Source organism: Astatotilapia calliptera, chromosome 16 (genome assembly GCF_900246225.1).
Source record: "Astatotilapia calliptera chromosome 16, fAstCal1.2, whole genome shotgun sequence".
Classification (NCBI taxonomy): Eukaryota; Metazoa; Chordata; class Actinopteri; order Cichliformes; family Cichlidae; genus Astatotilapia; species Astatotilapia calliptera.
Genome location: NC_039317.1, coordinates 29,168,205 through 29,186,158, shown reverse-complemented (window position 1 = coordinate 29,186,158; position 17,954 = coordinate 29,168,205). Strand labels below are relative to the sequence as shown.

Sequence of the window (17,954 nt, the reverse complement as noted above, 5' to 3'; positions counted from 1 at the left end):
TTAAGCGACCACTTAGCGACAGTGGGAAGGAAAAACTCCCTTTTTCCAAGGACAAAAGCTCTGGCAGATGCAGGCTCAGGGAGGGGCGGCCACCTGCTGCAGTCAGGGGTGACCAAGAAAATTTATGAACGTTGAAAAACAATTAGTTACAAGTAGGGGAAAACTTTCATTTCATAGAGTTAAAACGCTTTTTAGAGTTTATATGATCAGACTTTGATGGATGTGTTTGATACTTTGAGTCTACAAGCTGTGATTAAGCTGTATTTCTAATGTAATACCTGTTCCTGCTGTCTCCAATAAACTTCATTGGATGAGCTGTATCACCACACTGTCTTAAGAAAAGCCCGGTCTTTTGTTGATAACCATGAACAGCCTCCTTTAATCTTGAATTACTGCTCTCAGGATGAGGTTATAGGACGCCTCTAGCTATCATAAAGGTGTATAAAGGGTCATTTGTGCCCCCCAAAAAATCAGTATACTGAATAATAACATGGTGGGATGTATTTCTATAGTTGTATAGTTCTATAAATGCATAAGTATGAATGTGGGCTGACACCCATTATTTTGTTTTTATCATAAATTCACTGATTTGTGCCTTTTCTCATTAATGAGACAATAAAGTTATTCTACTCTATTCTATTTTCCTTCTATTGTGCCTCCAGCACATGCGTTCCTTACAATATAAACTACAGATTTTAAAACATTAAAAACTAAACTGAAACAAGCAAACCTACTGAAAATGAATTAAAAAAACATAAAAATTAAACAAAACACAACTAGAAAACACCCAAAGCAATAACAGCTGTGTTGCCTGTTCCACATCTGGACTGTTTGCCACGCTGCCTGTTTCTCAATAAAAGTGTGTCTCCTACATTTGGATCTTCTCGGACAGCCACACTTTGATCCTGCCTGTTCGAAGATGGCATCCTAATAACCCTGATCACCGGCTGGACTGGATGTTCAGAGGAGCACCGCCGTAATACGAAATCCACTCCTGGAGTGGAGATTCATGTTGCAGCAGCAGCGCAGGTTTAGATAAACTACCTCTTTAATGAGAATGATTTGATACTAGAAATATTCTGAAATGTAAAAGTACTCACTTCTCTTTTATTTTATTTGGCTGTTGTGCAAATATCCATGCATGTGAACATTTACAGGTATAAATACATATGTATGTAATGTGTGGGTACACATGCTTCCATATACAAGTCTTGCTCGGCATTTTTAAGTGCACATGCATTTGTCCCTACACAATAAAAGCATGAAAGACCACCACGACATCACTAGTCTAGGTCTTTTCTTCTTCAGCAGTTTTAATCTCAGAATGTCAATTATGAGTTACAGGATTTTTTTGTATCAGGCAGCAGCTGCATGCGTCTCCTTTAGTGCTGTGGACATGGAGGTGGGGTAGTAACCATGAAGGATCCTTTTCTTCTTAAAAAGTCTAAAAACCAGGTGACTTATTGTGCACTTTTTATTTTAGAAAGGCTGCTGATGTTGCTGACTAACCCTAAGGAAAAGCTGCCTCTCCTCCTTGTTTTAGATAAAAAACACGACAATGTACAATGTATTATCCTGTTCTGAATCAACCTCTCGGGCACCTCTGGATCATTTTCAGCAAGTGTTTTTCTGTCTTCTTGTACTTCTACTCGAACTATACTGGGTGCTGGTGCTTCTTCAGTGTGTCAGAACAGTGATCCTCAAGCTTACTTTTCATTTTCTGAAAGTGGAAGAGTCCAGGTGGCGAGCAAACACTGTGTTTTTCAAATCCTGTGTTTTCAACGTGGCTCCACAGTGCACATGGTTTCCTTCTCCGTGCGACACCTCGGGGTTTCACTGTAAAACTGTGCGATGACAGTCTGACCCCAGGGGATGGATTCACGGTGCACAAACCCATGAATGCAGGAAAAATGATGAGCCTGCTCCTGGTCTTGCTCCTCGCTGCCTTCAGGCATGGAAAGCGTGCACTGTAGATCCAGCTCTCATCACCTCCACATGAAATTCAGGTCAGTTTGAAACAAAGGTTGATGTTTGCACTCGATGTTGCTGGACCAACATTCAGTATGGTGTATTGGAAAAAATGTGATGCATCATTAATCCTGTAAAATAGTTATTATGCTACCTCTGTCTGTCTAATAGACAACACATCCTAATACTATTCATAGTAATATGCTATTTAAACATTTCCTCTTATTTTCGAACCACTAAGATATGAAACTCCAAAAGAAAAACTGATTACTATGTTCTAGCTTTTTGGTGGGGATTGCACAAGAGGTGCAGCACAGTAAGATCGGTGCTAGTGTACTCCAGCACGTTTACTGAAGGACTGCACTGAAGCACAGCTTAAATGTAGTCTGTTTAAATGTGCTTTGTTTAAAAATTAACTGAAACTAGCAGAAAAATATGAAGAAACAGCAGCTGTGGTGTGATGTCCATGATGTGCTCCAGAGATGTTTGTATGATTTTGAAAAAAGGCCAGGCTGTACTCTCCAGTAATACCACTATCAGCCACAAGGTGGTGCAGTGTGTCAGAGTCAAAACTGCACAGCGTTACTTTTAACTAAACTTCTGGACAAGAATCAGGGTATTTTTATGCATAGCCTTATTTTGGTAGCATAAAACAGAAATGGTCTCTTTAAATTAGCAAAACATAAATATTTTTAAGAAGAATTTAATGATGGTTGGGATGAACAACTTTATCGCAATCACTTTTTTATCCAATTGTGTTTTCTTTTTTTTCCTTTTGATCTATTTTGTTTTATTGTTTCCCATTTGTGATCTGTTCTTTTGTGTAAATTTTTTTAACTTATTAAATACATTTGTTTTCTATATACATGTTATTTAACTACACTTTATTTAAACAAATTTGTTAAAACTTGCTAGAGAAGGTAAACATTAAGTTAAACATAGCAAACATATTTTAGGGTATTTTTGGCAAAATAAGATGTAGAACTCAATAAAATAAAATGCAATATGAAAAAAAAATCTTAAGAAGGTAAAAATTAATCTGAAATCAAAATAAGTCAAAATAATCAAATAAAATCTAAATAAAAATAAAAACTTTTAAGTAATTTGATACATAATTATCTGTTTAAGTTCTATTGAATGTGCTGTAAGGCATAGATATTCAGATTACAGCAGTACAATGTGTAATCTTGAAAAAAAAACTATAGTTTTTTTTTAACCTTGCACTGAATTTACTAAAATGTACTATTTATGGAGATGTGTATAAAAATAAATACATGAATAAAAAACAATGTTCTGGCAGAAAATTACAAGAACATTTTCTGTTTTAACATTTTTCTAAAATGTAACTTATCTTTAAAATGCTGCCACCTCGTGGCAAAGGCTTTCATTACATTTGTGTTGAAGGTTTTTACTAAAAGTACCTTTAACAACTTCTTTGCTGGACAACTTGATCATAACTGTACTGCACATTGTACTCCGTTCATTTATTTTATTTTATTATTTACTTTTTGTTTATTTAGTAATTTGCATGTTTTAAATATGAATATATATGATGCTGAGTTTTATAGTTAAAACTAAATCCTGTCCACTTAACACATTAAAGTGATATACACATTAATGAGCCAATAGTAATGTCACGTATGTACGACTGTACCTTTGTACATACTGAGTACTTTAAGCATATTCTAGGCAGAAACTTTTGTTCTATTAAACAGGACTGCGACTTTTACTTTAATACTTTTAAATGAGTTATTAAATTTTCAAAAATCGCTGTTTAAAGAGTCGTGCAGACATTTTGCACGTTATAAATCCGTATGAGAGCTGCACGTGCAGCTGAAAAACATCCTCTGTGTTTATTTCTGATGAAAATTTCTGTTTTTGCGTCTTTTTCTCTTCCTTTCCAGACCCTGGAGAGGCCCCTGACTCTGCTCTCTCTCTCCGCCTAAACTTACCTGGATCGTTTCATGCGCACCGGAGCGCACAGTCCGCGCGTGCAGACTGAGCCTCCTACAGTAATAAAGGTTTAATGTGAGTAAATCCACATCAGTCTCATTAGAAAAAGGAGCAGAGAGCCTCCCGGTTTGTCTCCCACCAGCGAACAGCCTCCATACCTGAGCCGAGGAGCAGCAGGAGCAGAGAGGAGAGCGCGAGGAGCCGCATCGTCCGCGGATCAGTAAGACTCCGCACGGGAGTCCGACAGACGGAGGCGCGCCAGCTCGGAGGTGCGGACACGGAGCAGCAGCGGGCAGCCTGGCATGGTGAGCCTGACGCCTCCCGCGCGCCTCCAACGCGCTTTTATCCTTCTTGCGCACGCACACAGGCGCGTGCACGGAGACACTGCGCACCACGTGGTAAAGAAACTTTAACCATGTACCTTCTCACTCTCCTCCTCCATCACCTCCTTTTCTTCTCCTCTATTTACATTCTCCTAGTCTTCTCGTCCTGGTTCTTTCTTCCTTTCCTTCTTTTCCACCTAATTCTTCTTTTCCTCTTCTGGATCAAAGTTCTTCACCAGCCACTTCTCCTCCTCTTCCTTTTCCTAGTCATCTCTTGTCTCCTTCTTAGCTCCTTCTCCTTCTCAGTCTCCTACTCCTCCTTTTTCTTCTTCACAAACTTCTCATCATCTTCGTATTCTTCAACTGTCCCTCCTCTTCCACCTCAGGAATAAAGTTCTGCTTCACCAGCTTCTTCTCATTGTTAGTACTATTCACAGTAGTAGTAGTAGTAGTAGTACTAGTAGTATGTGGATATTTTCTCACCTGTGTTCAGTCTCATTCATCACGGGAATCAAACATCGACTTACTGACATAAATAATTAAAGTTTTCACTCTTCCAGCTGTCTTAAATCCCTCTGATGGCTCCTAATAACAACAGTCTCATATTTATGGCTCATTATTAAACAGAAATGAGGCGATAAAGTGTCACAGATTTAGTGCTTTGACCTCCAAAGTCCCTACTCAGATTTATTAATCTCGTGAGTTATAGGAATCACTTCGCCAAAAGTTTTAGCTCCATTTCAGACTTTGACCCAGCAAATGATCCACAAACACTGGATCAGAGGTCGGAGGTCACGGGTACAGTTTGTGGAAAGCTTCATTCAAACTATGATAAAATGGCACCATCGGGCCACGTGTTTGACACCACTAATCTTGGTACAATCATACATGAAGTTTTAAAGTGGTCTGTAAGTTGTCTGAGCTCCTACAAACTGCTGCTGTTATTCACGTGTCATAAGATGGGAACAAACCCTGGATGATTAAACGTGAACAGACTGTAAAACTGTAAACGGAGGAGCTCTCCGGTTCAGTATTGGTCAGGCGAAGCAGCTTTCAGATGCTTTTCAAAGACAAATAAGCCTGTCTGCAGAACTCTGGGGTGGTAAAAACCGTCTGGATTTTCTTTTACAAATCCTACAGATGAATCAGTCTCCCGAGCGCCGTACATGGTGGGCTAATATTTCACATTTAGCTGAAACGTGGGTGAACTAGCCCTCGTATCAACCTGTCCACCGAGAGCACAGACCTGCACGGGGAGTAAGAGGATTTCAGTGCAGAACAAACCCAGATGAGGGCAAACTGCTGATCTGCAGCAAAGGCGGTCATGCTTTGTCACTGTTTCCAGGTCTCAGAGGAGGGAGGCTTCAATCCTTAGTCTAAACTCCAGCAGTTTCACTCAGGTTCGGTGCGATCAACCCGTTATAATCTGTGTCTGTGATGCATTGAGAGGCTGTTTGTGATTTACTGCGCTAATCTGCTTAATTGAAACTTGGATAATTGCACATTAAGACACAATTAAATGCTATGAATCCCTTCTTTGGTCGAACTTCAAATTAGCTGACGGTCATTTAAGTTACGCTTTAAGGAATGAGAAGATTTACAGCAACGACCCAAGGAGGTTTTTACTCAGAAATGAGACGTCCAGGTAGATAATTAAAGTGAAACCTCTCCGGTGTGAGAGGGAGAGGCATAACGGGCAGCTGTTCAAGCTGTCGAAATGCTGAAAAATGGGTCCAAATTTCAAGAGGAGAAATTTTAAAAGCCATTAGTGGGTTACAGGGGCGACAGGCAGAGATACTCAGACTTTCATCTCACATGTTTTCTCCTCCAGGTTTGTGGTTGGTTTGTTCATTGAGCCCCTCGTCTTCAGACTAGCACCAGTAAATTTCATCCACTATAGAGTTATCAAACAGGAAAACTACCCCCAAATCTCAAATCTGTTCTTTGTATCAGGCTGTAAACATGTTTATCATAACATAAGAGTCTATGGGGACGGAATCACTGCTGCAGCCTCAAGTGAATCTCAGAAGAACTGCAAGTTTTGGCACCCGAGCCATTTCAAATGCCACAGTGCGAGCTGAAGGTCATCGCTCGATGGAGCCAGCAGGACTGCATTCCCTCTGCTGCACCCAGGAACTCTGTCAGTAAAAATGAGTTCAAATTCATCCACTTCTTGTACTTCACTAAATTTGAGGCATCAGCAGTAAGTTTAGCCAAGTGTGCTGCAGCTCTAGTTTCTCTTTATGGCAGCTTCCGAGTATCCTAACATGACTGATGGCACACTGGGAGCCATTATGCACCGAGCCTTTTAAAACAGCAACACTAATCAAAGATGACTGGCCATCGGATCAGGGAAAAAAGATCCCTCGGCGTGCATGCAGAGTGTGGTCAGCATCTTAAGAGCACAAGAAAACAAAAAGTCCAAAATGAACCCAATTTGCCTGTGAAATATGAGACTTTTGTGTCTTTGGGAAATGTTATTAAACTGGTTGCTGTGCATCAAAAGGAAATCATTATGTCAAAAAAGAGGAAGACGCTGGGACATTCGCTCTGACAGCTCAAACCGTGCAAGGTTACAAGAACCTTGATGCTTCCTGAGCTGCGGGAAGGTCCAATATTTTAAGTTTCTCTGCTGGCACCAGGCTCCACGCTTTATAGCTTCACATTCCCCCCACTCTGGATCTAATGGACCGCCCTTGACAGATGTGGTAACCGAGCAATGAGACACTAACACAAAATATTTCTCACGTGTTCATGTTTCAAAAGTAATGTGCTGAAGAAGTGTGAACGTAAACTGGGAACCTGCTCAAAATGACAAACTGACTCGACTAAGCCACAAATGCTGCAGTCACATGGACAGGATTTTAAATCCAGTCTGTTTGTTTCATAGTTCCAGCTCAGGCCAATCGCTGGGAAAACCCACAGCTTTTTCCTAAAACAATCACACAGTTAGATGAAAGAACAGGCTCAGAATCAGCTGGCACGGTTAAATCAAATATTCATGTTAAAAGACGGTGATTTTCTGATTTAGCAGTGTCGTGTTTTTAAGTTTCTATTACTCTGGGTACATTCAAATAGTCCAAAAATAATTCTCTGACTTCCTTTTCCTAACCACTTTTCCTTGATTCTGATGGAAAATATCATGAGGTCAAGGAAAAGTGTGAAGGACACTTGAGAAGTACTTAGGAAAGAGAATAATGGATTGGATTTATATAGCGCTTTTCAAGGCACCCAAAGCGCTTTACAATGCCACTATTCATTCACTCTCGCATTCACACACTGGTGGAGGCAAGCTACGGTTGTAGCCACAGCTGCCCTGGGGCAGACTGACAGAAGCGGGGCTGCCGTATCGCGCCATCGGCCCCTCTGGCCAACACCAGTAGGCGGTAGGGTAAAGTGTCTTGCCCAAGGACACAATGACCAGGACAGAGAGCCCGGGGATCGAACAGGCTGTGCCTGCATTTAAACTTGACTTGCAAAACAACATGCTAATGTGTTCTTACTCTGCTGTTTCAAAGGTTGGAAGTTTTGAGAAGAAAAAGGAACATTTTTTGATTACATTTTTACATTTATTTTAACAAGATTAGCTGTTTAATACGTTTTGTAGCTTTAATTAAAGGTTTTCCTGCAAATAAAGATGTCCACCATGGCCATTCATGCTACACCGAAGCAATTAACTAATTAAATTATGGAAATCTTCCTGTTTTTTGTTTCTTTTGTGTGTGTGGTTATTTTTTTTTACAATGGGTTCACACAGAAATTGATATTTTACAGGACAGTCTGAGCAATGAGCTACTGGAAACCTTTCTGTAATTTATCTGTAAATATTTCTTAGATTTATAGCTCAAAGAGTCATGCGGACAGATTCCTTTCTTTTAGTACAACAGCATTTATCATGCAGAAAAATACTGGCAGCCACCAGTGCTCAACCTCCTAATAGATAAATCTATGATATCAATTTTAAAATCCTTTGTCACTTTGTTCTCAAGTTATTGCATTCACAAGACTTTCAGAAAGCTTGCCCTCTGAGGTCACTGAGATTCAAACTCATCTGAGATTTTTTGCAGATACTCGTATGGTACCAATTTAAGAAGACTGGTTATTCTACAGAAATGTCCAATTTTGGAATGCCAAGATATTTTTTAATTTATTTTATTTTTCTTCCTTTTTACATCTGTCACATGCACCGCCTTTTTGTCACTGGTGTTACTCCTTTGGCAACTTTAAAGGCTTTTATGAAATATTATTTCCTCAATCTCATCAGCACATGTGGTCAGAGCCACAGATGCAGAATAATGGTGCAACACATCAGGAGATTATCAACCAGGATCTGATTATATGATGTTCATTTATTTGCTATAATAATTAAAACATTTGAAAACGTTAAAAATGAGTAATGACATCACATCACAACCCTTAAGTGTGACAAAATTCAATGTAAAATTATTAACACCTTTAATATGACACATTTTACTGCCACATCCTCTGCAAAGACAGAGACAGCACATCGGCACCAGAAAGCAGCGTTTTGCTACTTAGTTTATGGTTATTTAGTTCCCTTGAGTACTTTAACCTCATTAGTGTTTTATTGTTTACTTTTGGTAGTTTGAAATTTACTTTTATTTTTTAAAACCTCACATTAACAGCAGTGACAAAATGACACAATAAAATATTAGTATTCTATGTTTAAAACTGTACGTAAGCGAAGTACTTGTGTAAGTAAATGTACTACCATACTTGGTTGTGGCAATGGGAGGGTCAGTGTCACCCCCAGCACCCCACTCTAGACTCACCCCTGATACTTTATAGTTATACTTTTGCAGATTTCTGCAGATTTCCACTGCTGTGAACAAGATTCCTATAATAGCTCTGTCCAAGACTCAGGATGTCCTCACCTGGTTGGAGGAAAACTAAAAATGTGTGATTAAAAGCATGAAAACTGGACAGAGAACAGTATGAGGCAGCAGTGTGGTGGCACCGTGTGCTGTAGGTGTTGGGTTTGAGTTAAAGGGGATTTAGAGTTCAGAGAATAAACCAAACCAGATGGCCTGAGACCTCAAATACCCAAATGTTACCCACAGCCAGAGTGGGGGTGGCTGCATGGTTTTATTTGAGCCACTTTCCTGTTTTCGTTTTTATGCCAGCATCATCTCCCATCAGCTATATGCACATAATTTGTATTAACAAAATAGATTTCTGTGGAAACATGATGTGGGCCAAACCGTTCAGTGTCATTAATATTAATCAAAGACAAGCCAGAAACATTTTGTGAAGTTACTCGCTGTCATGCTGAGAGGTCAGGCACGGTGTCAAGACTTCATCGCAACTTTGATTCAAGATTTGACGAGATCAAAAGACTCTTTAATGTCAGTCCAACAGATTTCAAAAGCTCAAGACGCATGATTGTGTTTATAATGATGGTCCTGCGGCAACATTAATTATGATAAGAGTGGTTTCAGTTTCAGTCTAAATCTTTAAAAGAAAAGAAGTAAAGGGAACCTGTTGTGCCGTTTCTTATTTCCTTTCATAGACATGCTCCGTTCTAGTGGTGGATGATCGCATTGTTCAGCCAGAGTTTGAACAATGAGGTTCAAATAATTCCTGAGCGCTAAAACAGTCCGTAGACAGCTGGAAACACTCATTTTATCACAGTTTTTAGATTTGGATTTCTCATGTAATCTCATTCAGCTCAAATAAATTGCATTTTTAAAATGCCAAATGAAAACAGCAACCTTATAATATTCCAGAGAAAACCCCAGCAATTAGAATCCTAATCCCCTCTGAGCAAACACTTGGTGAGAGTGGGAAGGAAAAACTCCCTTTTAACAGGAAGAAACCTGTCGGCAAATACCCGATAACTGCTAGCCCAGTGGTAATAAAAATTGAAATGCTTTACTACCAGAAATGTAAAAGGTTTGTCTTCAAACAGCACTACAGCCTGTATGTTTTAAAAGGTGTAACTTTTACTTTGAAGGCAAACAGTTCCCATTTCAAGTTTGCATTGTACTTTTCACACTTTCACTGCAGCTTGGAGAGTAGGAACAGATGGGGGTCACTGGCAGGTATCTGGGCTTGCATGATTGGGACTTTAATGAAATGTTAATTTCTTTTGCTTATTTTTTTCACACTTGGCTAGCAGTTTCCAGATTGTTGCAGACCAGTTTCTAAGCCCAGGCCTTTTTGGTCAGTCTTACACTGTCACCACAATTGTCACATGTGCAAAATGACGAACAACTTAATGGTTAGTGGTCACATCTCTGCAAAGCCTCATTATATCAGTAATACAGTCATCTCAGGATGTTTGCAGCTTGTACAAAATATTTTTTTATTAATAATTTTGTATCTATGGACAGTTTCTTCTTAATAATAGACAGATCCTTTTGGAGGTCATTAAGGCTTAAAATCAGGGGCATGGCCTGACACAGGCGGCTATAAATGGACCATCTCTATACTGTGTTTGTGCTGTCGGTGCCTTTTGGATAATTTCTAATGCAGTTATCAGAAGAATAATATACCTTGTTGTGCAGTTATTTGTACTAACAGACTGTTAAGAAGTCTGTGCTCCTGTCATGCTGAGAAAAATTCTAAGATTTATTTATTGCTTTTGAGTGTTTTGTGGAGACAGCTGGTATCAAGCTGTCTAGCATTCATTAGTTGAAAACTCAGCGCTTTGTCTTCTCATCCAAGTCTATTTCCCAGGCTCCAGAAACACCCAACGTGGCCAAAATGCTAAAATTGAATCTTAGAAACCAGGTGGGGAGTTAATAATGACAGCAACCATCTTTCTATACAATAAACTGAGTGGCTGTGAAAAATGAGATAACTCTGGATTATTTTTGAAGCAGGCTGCATGTGTAACATAACTCCATATGTTGCAGTAAAAGTGTCTGTTCATTATTAATCATAAGCTGTACTGTACTCTTTATTTAAGAAACATATACAGTGGGGCAAAAAAGTATTTAGTCAGCCACCGATTGTGCAAGTTCCCCCACTTAAAATGATGACAGAGGTCAGTAATTTGCACCAGAGGTACACTTCAACTGTGAGAGACAGAATGTGAAAAAAAAATCCATGAATCCACATGGTAGGATTTGTAAAGAATTTATTCGTAAATCAGGGTGGAAAATAAGTATTTGGTCAATAACAAAAATACAACTCAATACTTTGTAACATAACCTTTGTTGGCAATAACAGAGGTCAAACGTTTACTATAGGTCTTTACCAGGTTTGCACACACAGTAGCTGGTATTTTGGCCCATTCCTCCATGCAGATCTTCTCGAGAGCAGTGATGTTTTGGGGCTGTCGCCGAGCAACACGGACTTTCAACTCCCGCCACAGATTTTCTATGGGGTTGAGGTCTGGAGACTGGCTAGGCCACTCCAGGACTTTCAAATGCTTCTTACGGAGCCCCTCCTTTGTTGCCCAGGCGGTGTGTTTTGGATCATTGTCATGTTGGAAGACCCAGCCTCGTTTCATCTTCAAAGTTCTCACTGATGGAAGGAGGTTTTGGCTCAAAATCTCACGATACATGGCCCCATTCATTCTGTCCTTAACACGGATCAGTCGTCCTGTCCCCTTGGCAGAAAAACAGCCCCATAGCATGATGTTTCCACCCCCATGCTTCACAGTAGGTATGGTGTTCTTGGGATGCAACTCAGTATTCTTCTTCCTCCAAACACGACGAGTTGAGTTTATACCAAAAAGTTCTACTTTGGTTTCATCTGACCACATGACATTCTCCCAATCCTCTGCTGTATCATCCATGTGCTCTCTGGCAAACTTCAGACGGGCCTGGACATGCACTGGCTTCAGCAGCGGAACACGTCTGGCACTGCGGGATTTGATTCCCTGCCGTTGTAGTGTGTTACTGATGGTGACCTTTGTTACTTTGGTCCCAGCTCTCTGCAGGTCATTCACCAGGTCCCCCCGTGTGGTTCTGGGATCTTTGCTCACCGTTCTCATGATCATTTTGACCCCACGGGATGAGATCTTGCGTGGAGCCCCAGATCGAGGGAGATTATCAGTGGTCTTGTATGTCTTCCATTTTCTGATGATTGCTCCCACAGTTGATTTTTTCACACCAAGCTGCTTGCCTATTGTAGATTCACTCTTCCCAGTCTGGTGCAGGTCTACAATACTTTTCCTGGTGTCCTTCGAAAGCTCTTTGGTCTTGGCCATGGCGGAGTTTGGAGTCTGACTGTTTGAGGCTGTGGACAGGTGTCTTTTATACAGATGATGAGTTCAAACAGGTGCCATTCATACAGGTAACGAGTGGGGGACAGAAAAGCTTCTTACAGAAGACGTTACAGGTCTGTGAGAGCCAGAGATTTTCCTTGTTTGAGGTGACCAAATACTTATTTTCCACCCTGATTTACGAATAAATTCTTTACAAATCCTACCATGTGAATTCATGGATTTTTTTTTTCACATTCTGTCTCTCACAGTTGCAGTGTACCTCTGGTGCAAATTACTGACCTCTGTCATCATTTTAAGTGGGGGAACTTGCACAATCGGTGGCTGACTAAATACTTTTTTGCCCCACTGTAAATGCCAGTTTGATAAGGATCATTCCTCATTTGACTTTGTATTTTCATTTTCATGTGAACACAGTGTTTGGATGCCCAGCAGGAATTTGCTCCCAGCTTGAGAAGCTCTGCTCCAGCGCCTGTGACATGTTGGTTGGCTTTCTGCAAACTGTTTACTTTTTATTATTAATTTATATTTAAACTGTTTCCATTGTTGTGAGACAGTTAGAAAAGTAAGCTAGACTCAGATGGTTGAATTGCCTCTGCAGGGCTTCCACACACAGAGCAGAGTTAACACTGAGATATAAATGACACCATAAGGGTGTACTTCAGTCAGAGACAGTGGGTATAATGATGATGGTTGTCACAAATCACTGGGTTGTGCTTAATGTACTTCAAACTTTTTTAAAAAAATGTTTATATTTTGTGGCCCTGTGTTCTTTAGACCAACTGTACAGCTGTTGCAAAGGAGGACACTATCCAGGAGCCACGAGGATCTCATTCTGAACATTCATTCTGCTCCAGACCAGAAGCCTGTGCTACAAAACAGGATTAGGTGCTTAAGTAACAGGGTCATAAATCACATCTTGTCATAATAACACAAAATGTGTTGTAAACCCCCAAACCGTTCCTTTTATACCTGACTTTTAGGACCTCCAAGCCTGTAGTTATGTTCATTATCAGTTAGAGCCCCTCCTCATTGTTGTTCTTCTTTGGTGCAACCCTATAAATACAGTGTACATCTTTTGCTTCTCCCCTTTTCTACAATTCCCCTGTAGGAGAGGTTGGTGTCATTTCTTTCCAACACACATATAATTCATATTTAGCCACCCTGATGTTTCTGATTGCAATTTTAGTTCAATTATTGTCATCATTATGCCTGTTTTTTGTTAGATGCTATAAATGTGTGTGCCACATATGTGTTCTAGGGAACGTGAATGCTAACATGAATAGATAATTCTTGCTAGCTTGGAAGTTGTGGTGGATTGAGCTAACCCTCTTCCCCACTGTTTGTATTTGGTCATAGGAGCTGGAGTGGGCAAGCTATTTATTTGGAGGTCTTTCTTTCTTTCACCTTTTATCGTCAGACACAACGTAGAACCACACCGGTCACACTTATCCAGGTAACTTCAGGTGTAACCCTGAAAAATGAAATTCGCAAGCAATTTTAAATCAGTGTTATTGTTCTATAAGGATTAATACGTGATCCTAAACAGAACACTTGTAAGGACTTGTTTACCACCAGTGTTGGTCAAGTTACTTGAAAAAAGTAATCAGTAACTAATTATTGATTTCTTCCCCCCAAAAGTAATCCAGTTACTTTACTGATTACTTATTTTCAAAAAGTAATTAGTTACTTAGTTGCTTTTTAAAAACATGATTTACAACCTGAATACGTAATAAAGCCATAGATCTTTCAGCCCAGTTCTACTTTTTCTGCATAATCCATCATACAAAATGTAATCAAATGGAAAAGTCTCTTTTAAAAACTTGTTTTATTAGTTTTATTCTTTTAACTTCATGCATCAAGCAAAAATGTAATTATATACAACACTCTCTGACTGGAAGAAATTTGTTTAACATTTAAACCTATTTTCTGCACATTCCAGCACATAAAATAAAATAGGTTTTTGTGTTTACACTCACTCTTTCAAATAAATGCAAGTGAAACACAGCAGAAAATAAATAAAATCAAAGACTCAGTCCTGTTGCTCTATTTTCAGCTGTATAGCAGGAGCAGGGCAGGCGGATGTTTGCCCTGGTGCAGGTGTGTCGCAGCGGTCAGTGGAAGATTCCGTGGCAGCGCACTCGGTGCTCGCTCGGAGGTTTGGGGTTTTTTTTCGCTGCAAAAAGAAGTTTTCTTCCCACGCACTGTACAGCGGATGCTAATGTTTTTGTCACTTTTTACGGAATCAAACTCAAAGTACGGTCAGTACTTCCACGCGTTAAATGCTGCACGCTCATACTCTCTCCCGCACTCGATATATTATCCATTGTTGATCTGCACACAGCTGTTGCCACCAACGTTGCACTCGCTTACGTCATTGTCATGAGACACTCCCGCAAAAAAATCACAGCTTTAGTAACGCAGTGTGCTTAGGGAAAGTAACAGTAATCTAGTTACCTTTTTTGCAATAGTAATCCCTTACTTTACTCATTACTTGAAAAAAGTAACGCGTTACTGCCCATCTCTGTTTACCACACATCAAATTTGTGCACACACTAATATTTTAAAAGTTAAGAATAAATACTAAAACATGATTGAGACCGTTAAACGCCAACAGGGCTGAAGCTGAAAGAATAAAACTGTCTCACTGTCTCTTAGTTTAATGGGATAACCATTGTAATCTGTCAGCTTCTCCCATGTCCTAATTATACAGCTGCAGTCTAATACTGATAAGCGTAATAGCTTAGAGAGTTAATTCTTCTGCTGGCATTACTTACCCATGTGAAATAGTCATGAAAAAAACAATCATTTTTCATGTACATGGACATGAATTGTCCATACATGAATTGGGACAGGAATAAGTGAGTAATGAATTTAAATAGGAAATGAATAACGTGTTTGTCCATAAAAGTGAGCAGGAGCCAGTATGACCATCAAGAGAAAGCTTGAAAAGAGGCTCATATTTCTGATATATGTATGTATCCTGTATGTATACTTTTGACCATGTGTGGTTAAGAGAAAACCCTAAATAAATTCAAGGTTGTACACCCGACTCTTGTTTTTTTTAAGTCATTAAAGATGTTTGCTGTACTCTATTTCCTCTCTAGAAAGAGAACAGTTCAAAGAAATAATTAAATATCCAAAACTATCATGACATTCATGCCAACGATTGTATGAGTGCACATAAACCTCTGACCACAACTGTATAAATTACAGGCCATGGCACTGTTACCTTCTAAAACAATCACAATACCTTGAAATAACACAAAAATATTATTAACAGTTCACTATAACTGTGATTAGCAGTCATGGACCATTTACACTCCAGATATCGTGGTGCATGGGCCTTCCTTCCTTCCACAGGGTGATGGCTAAAGATACTTTAATTTTTTACAAACTGCTCTGCCTCACTATTTTCATATACGGAATGTGTTAATAGTAGATGTCATTACATATCTATAAGCCAAGTTTTTACAAATTGTAACTGATCATACGAGTTATGTTTCATTAACTATCAGCCGCAAAAGCTAACTTCCCTAACTTGGTTTGAAAAAGCACCACATCTTATCTCACATGGCAATTTCCCATCCAATAATTACCAAAAATCCAAATTCTCTATCCTTGTATTTATGCATTTAAATTGTCTGCCTAACCACGTATCACATGATGACCCTGAATACTGAACCCCAACTTGTGGGCTCTGAGAGAGTAAAAAATATTAATCAACATAATTCATACCGTTACACATCACCAGGCCTAAAGCTGAAATAAAGTCTTACACAAATCTAAATCTTAATTTAATGGACTAACCATTGTAATCTGCCAGCCTCCCCAATGTCCTAATTGTACAGCTGTAGCCTAATACTGATAAGCGTAATAGCTCATAGTTCATTCCTCAGCTGGCAGTAGACTTCCCCATGTCTGTCAGGGTCTCATGAGAAAATGTGAAATAGTCATGAAAAAAACAATAGTTTTTCATGTAAAAGGACAAATTCGTAAGTAATGTGGAAAATGTATTTAATGTAATAAGCATGTATTTTTTCCAGGGAAAGTGGGCAGGAACCAACATGCTCATCAAGAAAAGAGCTTGAAAACCGATGTATTTTAACCCAAACCAGAATTACTCCAAACCTAACCCAATAACCCTTAAATGCCAAGACCTAAACAAGTAGCTGTTAATGCTTAAAATTAACCAGTTGACATTTTTAATTAATAATTATACTGTCAGTATGACTCAAATTTGATTTGCTCCATTACTTCCAAATGCAGACTTCCAATTGCTGATGTTAGGAATCCAGTTGATGCAAAGACATCCTAGATATGTTGGACTTGTGTATAACACCATCAGCTGGTTGGGCTTCATTTTGTAGCCCATCTATCTAGATTCCTCTCTACCAGCCAAAGCAATTCAATGACAACACACAAACAACGTCCTTAATGTCGTCCCAGTACTGAAATCGTTTATTTTTTCTCTGACAATAAACAAAGAATATCAGTAATAAACAACTCTCAGTTTGTACTGATAAGATGACACAAGAACATCACTGTTATTATTTGGATTCTGGAAATATAAAGACATTTAGGAGGAGAGTTACTGTGATAGTGAGTGACAACAAGTGCTAATAAATGGCAAAATACACTCATCAGTGCAAGGTACAAATACAGGACATCGGAGTAAATGCTAGAAAAATACAACCCTTGTGAGAGTGACGCTCTTCGTGATGCGAGCTGTTTTAAAAACACAGACGCCATGCTTCATCTACCCGTATCAGTGCAGCCAATCTGTTCCCTGATCCTCGTCTCACGCTACATATTTATTACACATATAAATGTTTTGCTACTGCTGCATTTTTACAAATATTACCATCAACAAAGAAGAGGTAAATACAGTTAATACTGATGATAATGTGCGGTGCTTTGTAGCTATACATCATGTGAAAAGAATATGGCTATCATCACCTTGATGAGTCTGATATGTAGATTCAGGTGCATTCATGTTCTGTATATGCAATCAGTTTCTTACTGATGGTGTGAAAAGATGCATCTCGGCAAATATCTACACATGATAAATAACGATAAAAGTTCAGGGGGACGGGTGGGTTAAAATCGTCAAATGTGCCGGGATGCATTCGGAACACCAAAAACAGCAGATTAAAGGACACAGTGTACTTCTTAAAGACAGAGACTCAGATATCTTACAGATAAATGTGCAGAAAAGAAGTGGCAATCGGGAAAGATCAAGACAGGAAAGAGAGGATTCACGTGTATGTGACTTTAGAGTTCTTCTACTTTCTGAAAAGAAAGTGGTAGAACTGTTAGCTTTTGATAAGTTGCGAAAAGTTCGACTAAAAAACTTGCCGTGTAATTGAAAACTGTCACACTGTTGATTTCCACAAGGGATGCTCTCGAGTTAGTAAAAATAAGGGGGGGTCTCTGTACTTTTGCTTGCCTTGAAAATTTTAGAAAAGTGCAACCCTTGAATTGCTGCCAGATATCTGAGTCACTTTATTAAAAAA

General features: G+C 39.3%; 1 protein-coding gene across 1 annotated transcript in view; it reads right to left on the bottom strand.

Annotated features, from left to right (window-relative positions):
• Positions 1-17,954, bottom strand: part of LOC113007765 (nck-associated protein 5-like) — a 139,912-nt gene that overhangs the window by 18,814 nt on the left and 103,144 nt on the right. The window lies entirely within an intron of this gene.